General features: G+C 32.6%; 1 non-coding gene across 1 annotated transcript; it reads right to left on the bottom strand.

Moving 5' to 3' along the window:
* Window positions 1-3699: 3699 nt before the first annotated feature.
* On the bottom strand, window positions 3700-3889 carry LOC111816218. The gene has a single exon (XR_002820668.1). It is a non-coding gene; the product is annotated as a U2 spliceosomal RNA (small nuclear RNA).
* Window positions 3890-8091: the final 4202 nt, after the last annotated feature.

Below are 8091 nucleotides of genomic sequence, written 5' to 3' on the forward strand. Positions count from 1 at the left end.
ATCCTAACACCATTAGAACAAATCACTCTATTCATTAAGAGAATGTAACTATATATCTATCCTAACCACTTTGAATACACAGATACAAAATGGACATTTATCTGTATGCCCTTTTTTGGTTAAGTTCCATTATTTGAGTATTATAGGTGTGTAAACTCAGCAAAATATTCTAAAAGAGTCCAGTAGCCCCTAATAGTATTGGGTCTTCCTGTCACCTAAATCTTAATCAGTGGTGGAAGACTGTTCTCAGCACTGTTTCTTTCAATTGGCCCCTTAAGTTTAATAGTGAAAGACTGGTTAATGATAACAATGAACCAGAAAACCTTCAGAGGGAAAGGAGATTGCTTTGTGGACCATTTTTCTTGTGTGCATGGCAGTTTTTATTAGTTTTTACAATCAATACTTTTTAATGGAAACAACTTGACCAAAAATCTGTCACAGAATTTTGAGATCCACTAATACAAAGTTTAATGAGAAAAAAAAATTAGAATGCCCTAGAACCCAAGTCCTATAAATAAAATATTATATCTTTAATAGAATAATAAATCCTACTCCTCCACCTAGCTCTTCCAATATATATATATAGCTAAATCTTCAAGGTTCTTCATACCCAGTGATAGGGATTCTTTCACCTTTTTAAATTTTTGCTTACGTAGAACTCTAGCTAAATTCTCACAGTTATTACTGCATTTTACTACTTTATTTAGTGTAACATAATGTACTCTTGCTTTAAAAACTCAATCTCAAAAGTTATAGTCAGTGAAAACGATAAAGATTTAAGACGGGTGCTAAAACATACATAGCTAAGATAATGCCCTAATCCATAAGGAACAGAGTGACCATGACCTTAAAATACATATTTCCAGTCGTATAATTGAATTTATCTCAATTTTCTGAGAATTGTTAATGTGGTCTATCACATGCTTATAAACTGCTTTTGTACATATTTTCTCATATTTTCCCAATCTTATTAAAATTTTACACTGAGGTGAACTAAAATGCATTTGATACATAGAGGCAAAATATAAATTCCTTATGGCAATTATTATATTGGTAGACTTGAATTCATTTTGCATTCAACTGTAAAAATAGCATTGTCCAATTCATATAAATCTGGAACTACAACAGAAGAATGACTTACTTAACAAGTTAATGATGTACTTATTACAGAAGTAGCAATTCATAACAAATATTTAATAAACCAATGTTTTATAAGCCCTACTTCACAGGAAAAAGAAATACTTAAGAAGAAAATACTATCCCTTAATATATTTGCCTGAAGCAAAGTAACAAATAGGTACATGAAGGAGGAGGACAAGAGAGCTCAGCAGACTAAGCACCTGCTTAAACAATCACAGGGACCAGGGTTTGAACCCCAGCACCCACTGGCCCCACCCATGGGCACACTGAGCTGGCCATGGAGACTGGGCATGGTGATGCACACCTGTAATCTCAGTAATGGGGAGGCTGAAAACAGGAGGATCACTACTAGTCAGAGATGCCTAGTGAAACACTGTACCAAATATATTAAAAAGGTGGGGGAGGGGAGTACATGAGGACTACAATGATCTGCCAATTGATCTTTAAGGAAAAAGTTAAGATTGTAAGATTGCAACACTATTGTGTAAAGGTTGAGTTATTCTTTTAAACATAAATATGAATTTAAATAATCTTTGAGAAAAAAATGTTTAAAATACATTTTAGAGTTTGTAAATCACAATATGCACCAGGCAATTTCCCTTAGTGACATTGTAGAAAAATCTTTAGAGAATATCTATTAAACATGTTTTGAGTATAAGACAAGAAAGTAGTAAACTTAGAATTTTAGTTGTAGGTTATAAACACACACACACATAGTAAAAATACAAGTATAAAGAAACAGTTTTCATAGAGGAATGCAAAATGCATATTTTTAAGGAACATAATGGAGAGAAATTATATCCTATCTAACTAAACTAGGATTCTGCAGAAATAGATATAATAAACTGAGCAATAGATAAAAAAAGATACGATACTTTTATACAATGGAGTATTACTCAGCTATAAAAAAGATAAACTTGAGGCTTGTGTAGATAAATGGATGCAACTAGAGACTATGCTGGTAAGGGAAATAATGCAGACCCACATGTGTAAACATCATATTGTTTCACTAGTGTAAGAACCTGAAAGTGTAAGTAAAATCAGAAAGGTGCAACAGCAACTGGGAAAAGGAAATAATTTGTTCAACGAGAAGGAAAAACTGGGTTAATAAAAAGAACAACAGAAAGAAGGGAAAATTCATGTGTGTACATAGAGAGGACAATTTGGATAATTCTACTGCCGATTTCTGTTGGTCTTTTGAAAGAAAATGTTCATTTTTTTATTTTTGACTTATTATAACTTTTGTGGCTGTTTTGTTTTGTTTTTTAAATCAATTTTTAATGTTTGTATCTGATAACCTAAAAAAAATAATTTGAAGGTAACATCATGTAATTCAACTATTGTTGAATCCCTATTGTCTTGTTTAGTGAAATTTTATATCATTTTTAATACTTTTTAAACAGTATTTTGTATTTAAAACATAAATATATGTATTTGAACAGTTCTTGGAAGAAGTGGTTAAATTCAACCAAAGAATATCAAGAAAAAGTTACAGACACCAGAGTTTAGAAATCATGCTTGGGAAAATACAGTAAAATTTTTGTTTGGATAAAACACAGGCTCTGCAAGGGTGGTTGGTAAATTGGCCAGAATGTGATTCTAGGGTCATACTCTGATGCTTTAATTGAATGTCTCTTGATTAATAATTTCTTACCTGAAAAACCCAGGGTAAAAATAAACAGCACAATAAAGATGTGTGATAGGAAGCAGGGAGACAGTTTTCAAAGAAATCAAGAAAGAGGAGATGGAGGTAGAGGGAGAGATAAGGGGTGAACAAGGAGTGGTGGTGTGCTCCGTATATGTGCCAAGTCCACACAGTAAGGTAAACATGTGTACTACAAGTAGGTACCACAAAAGAAAAGAAAGGGGATCAAGAGATAGGGGCAGGAGGAACAGCAGGGAGGAAATAGGGATGAAAACAGAAAGTGAGATGACACATGCGCATACCTTCCACTCACCCACAACACTATGCACCGCAACCATGCATAAGTGACTAAACTAAAACTAAAAATACAAGTGTCAAAAACAGCAAGCTGAGGTCATCACTGCCTGTTCTTCAGAGCAGCCCTTGGTGTCCCCGCTCTGTGCAGTGGGTCGTTTCCATAATGCTCTGTGACACTGCTCCATCTTTCGTGTGACCCTTCTATGGCTAAGCTGCCCATCTCCACAGTAGTCTTCAAGCTTCTAAAGATTAACTATGTACCCTGTTCTTACCTCATGTGGAGAACAACATCTTGAACTCAGTAATACATGACAAATATTTGTTGAAAGAAAATGTGATTTTCTCCAGAAATTCAATAATTTAACAGGAAAAAACTTAGTCACTTAAATGTCTATGTATTGCCAATGCCTGAAAATCTCCATTGATTATTTTTAATGATAATAATCCTTGTTTTTCAATATTAAAAAAAGATGCCAAAGATCTAGAAAACTTAAAAACATCACATTAATTTTTTATTTGTTAGCAAATAAATTGAAAGTGTAAAACTTTAGCTTTACTTTGATTTTTTTCTATAGTGTTTTAAATTAAATTAAATTTACTTATTTTGTTTCACCCAAGGGGGCTGCATGCTTTCTGGAGGTACTGCAACATCAAGGCGATGTGTGGAATGAACAGAGGAAGCTCTTATTCTATCTCCCAGCACCAAAAATCCATTTAATGGATATTTGTTGGATAGAGGATGTTTCAGATATCAAACTAATAAGAACAGATACGTGCTTAAACTTAGCCAAAAGGCTGAGAATACATTCATATTATATAAATCATTATGTTAGTTCAGAGGGGAGAAGACCCAAAGATACGTGATAGAACTTCCTTGAAAGAATGGGTAATCTAAACAGACATACACTAGATATAAATATTGTATTTAGGTTATAACAAAAACTTGGTATGAAAAATTTGTTTCAATGGTATTTTTAAATTTTTCTCCTTCAATCCAAAGTTATAAATTTATTTCATACAGGTTTCAAATAAACTGAAACAATTGTGTCACAAAATAATATTTTACTTTTTCACAATAGTCTCTCATTTGTTCTGTCTTACCTTAGGCTTATTAACAAGTTCACTAATCAATCTTCATTAACAACATAAAATAATCACTCACTATTTGAAAACACGGAGCTTTGATGCATGAGCTGCTTTAATGATATTATGTTTACAGAAAATATTGAATAACAAACTATAAATACATGCAAATTTAAGGAAAAAGGAATCATTCTTGGTAGAAAGAACAAAATTAATTATAACATTCATAGAATTCAACATACATTGAAAAGTTACAACAAATAATTCATTTTGACTGATGTGGCACTCAAAATTCTGAAGGCAAAAGGCAAGGCTCATTGTGTGAAAACAAAGCCTTACATTCACTAGTGGAAAATTGTTGTAGCAAGTTTAATATTAAAAGAAATAAAATTTAATTTTTATATTGTCAATAATGGAAGATATATAATGTTTTGCATTATGTGGACAAATATGTTACACTACCACTGCTAGGTTACAAATTTTGACATATTAGTTATTAAATATTAACTGTCCATCCGATATGTCAAACATCTGCCACTTTTTAAAAGGAGAAAGTAAAATCAAGAATATGTAGATTTTTCAAGATTTTTTACTCTTTACTAGTGTTTTTGCTCTACTGTAAGAGCACTGCATTAATGATCCAGCATTTGAATCTAACAGAGCGTGCTCGTCATTTTCCAATCAAAATAATACAATATTGTGGCTGCTGTGAAGTGATGGTGATAGAGAGTTAACTGCAGAAGCCTTACACAGCTTTGATGGCACCAAGATGCAGAACAGAACGGGCCAAACTGCCACTTCTGCGCATGGGCAGTCTGTTGCGTTTCCAGAATAATGGAAGTGAATAATGGAAGCCAAATGATGTGAAGTGCTGCGGAAAGCTTTCCTTAAGGACTGTTTGCCTTGAGAAATGCAATTATGGCTTCCACATTCCTCAGGAAGCAACTTAGAGCAGGTGACATTTTCAGAGCTCTGTCAATCAGGAAACTAGTACACAAACTCTGTGAATCATAGTTGGTGTGCATTGAGCCAAAGTTTCCTAAATACAAATACCTATTAGAATGTGCTAGCTCTTTGCATGTATTCCTTCAGAAAATGTTACAGAAATTAATGATCCCTCAAATATACATATATACATATTCATATATACATGCGTATGCATTATTATTTGAAACTAAATACCTTTATGCTAAACTCAGAAAATTTTGTAAGTTTTTATTAAATGACATGAAATGAGGTAGAACTTTTATTAAAGATATAAATTTAGGTACAATGCAATAAAAATATGCAAATCACAAGCACAGTGAACTGAAACATAATGTTAAATAGTTATAATGAAAATGATTACATTTTTCTCACACACACCTTCATAGGTTTTTCTTACAATAAGAAATGACACTATATGGAAGAAGAAGCTTACTGTAGAAAATTTTGCCTTTACTAAGATTTGAAAGAGTCTCTTTTTATATTTTTCTCTCTTGGATAAGACATTACTCTCTTTAATCACTATAGAGAAGAAAAAAGCAATGGCTTCAAGCAAAATGATAACACTTTTTCTTATTTTGTGGATTAAATGCTAACCTTTACAAATTGTTTTGATGGCTTTTGTACCTCTTCGCCATAACCTTTATAAATTTGCTGATTTTCAGTAGTGAAGTCAAATCTCCCTTCCATTCAGATTATCAAAACACTTTTCTCTAGCTCACCACAAGTACATTTTTGCAGTGAGTGTAAGATTGTATCTATACATGCCTATACATGAACTAAAGTACTGTTTATGTGGTAGGAAGCTGGAAAATAGAGACTGAAAAGCATGGAAGAAGTAAGACAAGGGCTTTTTCTTTATAATAAATTTTATAATAAAATTATTTTTATAACAAATTTATTAGTACACTGCTCAACATACACAAAATTAGTTTGTCATCCTAATAGCCATGCTTACTATCTATAGTCATATGGAAACCACTGTCAATTTTGAGTGAATTTAATATGAGATTTAAGAGGGTTTCTATGAGAATTTAGGAGAGCAAGACTGAAGTATTTGGATAATTGTATGCATTTTATCTACTTAATATCATTATCTAATTGATGGTGCTTTGTATGATATGCTGAAATGTCAAGTACTTAATACTTTATTAATATTGGGGCCTTACAACCGCAACCTTAGAGTGATCAAAAGCATCTAATTTACAATTATTTTAGAAATCCAAGACCTACTTAACCTTTAAATCTATAACAGAGTCATGGAGTAAAATCTGTATGACTTTCCAAAGGAAAGAAAAAAGACTTTTCAGATCCTTCTTTAAAAATTTTGTAGAGGGCCGGCCAAATAGCTCAGCAGATTAAAGTGCCTGCAAGCAAGCACAGCAGCTGGGAGATCAATCCCCTGCCTGCCGTGCCGGCCCCTTCCCAGGGGCACGCAGAGAAGGCAACTGAGACTGGGCATGGTGGCGCACTCCTGTAACTCCAGCTCTCAGTAGGCTGTAAACAAGCAGATCACTAGGAGTCTGATCTACTAGTGAGACTCTGAACACCCTGTAGACCCTTAAAAAATAATAATAATAAAAATTTTAACCATCCTTAATTATTTCTAACTTCATTTTAAATATGTTTGGTCTTGTTGATTTCTTTCTTTGAAATTTTTCTTAAATTTTCTATTTTTATACCATTTCTGTTGTTAAAATCTAATTCATGTTGTTCTTTGCTACAGGTGACTGTAGAAAATTCTTAGATAAATAGACTAAAGTTCTCACTTGAGTCACATGAATAATCTAATATATTATCACATGAATAATCTCCTAATATATTGTTTCTGCTGGCAAGCAAGAAACAATCCATATAAGAATTTGCACTGCTCACTGTGGTGAGTTTCAAATTTGTATTTCTCCTTTTCAGAATTTCAAAGTTATGCTCTTTACTTTTCAAGTTCTTTATTTCAGTACTCGTCCAATGAACTCCATTACTCTCAGACTGGATTCTTTATAACTATGGTGTATATTTTGTACACAGGCATAGGTTATATCGAATAATAAATAATAGATTGTTACTAACAAAATGACAATATAAAATATTAAGACCCTAGACAACAACTTAGTTTATCAAATCATATTCGAAATAGCAGATGTTTCTCAATCTCCAACTTTATTAATAATTCAACTGATACCAACAAACCAGAAAACAAAGGTAAAGTTAGGAGGAGTCTGAAACTAGCAACATAGCTTCTTGGATCTTATGAACACAGAACAACTAACATTGGTTTATACTTAGCATATGATGTTTAAGATGACACACATGATGTATCGCTTACTGAAGGAGCTGCTTAGTAATGAAGCATCTTTGTTTCATATTCCATTAAGTATATAAAGATTTTACATTTGCTACCAATTTATGACTCATAAATTTATAAATTCTAGATTTGTTTCAAACAAGATACACAGCTTAGGCAGTCCTATAAAATATATTGCACAGATAAGGAATATTCATTATATTATCTCTCATACCAAATATAATGAAAGAATTGATTTACCCCTTTTCTTTCTTCATTCTCCAGGGCCGTTTGTTCTCTGAATATAGCAAGAAGCATCACCAACTGCTTCTCCTGTTGGTTTTGTTTTGCTAATAATTTTGTTGGCAATGGGCCAAGGAGTGGAATAAGTGCTTCCCTGGCAAGCACAAGGGCCTGAGTTCAATCCCTGGTTTCACCAAGAAAAAAAACAAAATTGTTGGCATAGCCTTAGTGCCTTATCATACTTTAGTGTAATCTCTTGATTGGAAAAGAGAGTTGCAGGCTCTATGTAGAATACATAGGAACAGTGAATTACTTTGGATTTATAAATCTGTTTCCATGCATAATTCATAATTTATTGAATGTTGATAGAGACTACTAGTCCTCCAAAATATATTGTTAATTTTTATATGATATGAAA

Source organism: Octodon degus, unplaced genomic scaffold (assembly GCF_000260255.1).
Source record: "Octodon degus isolate 3935 unplaced genomic scaffold, OctDeg1.0 scaffold00028, whole genome shotgun sequence".
Taxonomy (NCBI): Eukaryota; Metazoa; Chordata; class Mammalia; order Rodentia; family Octodontidae; genus Octodon; species Octodon degus.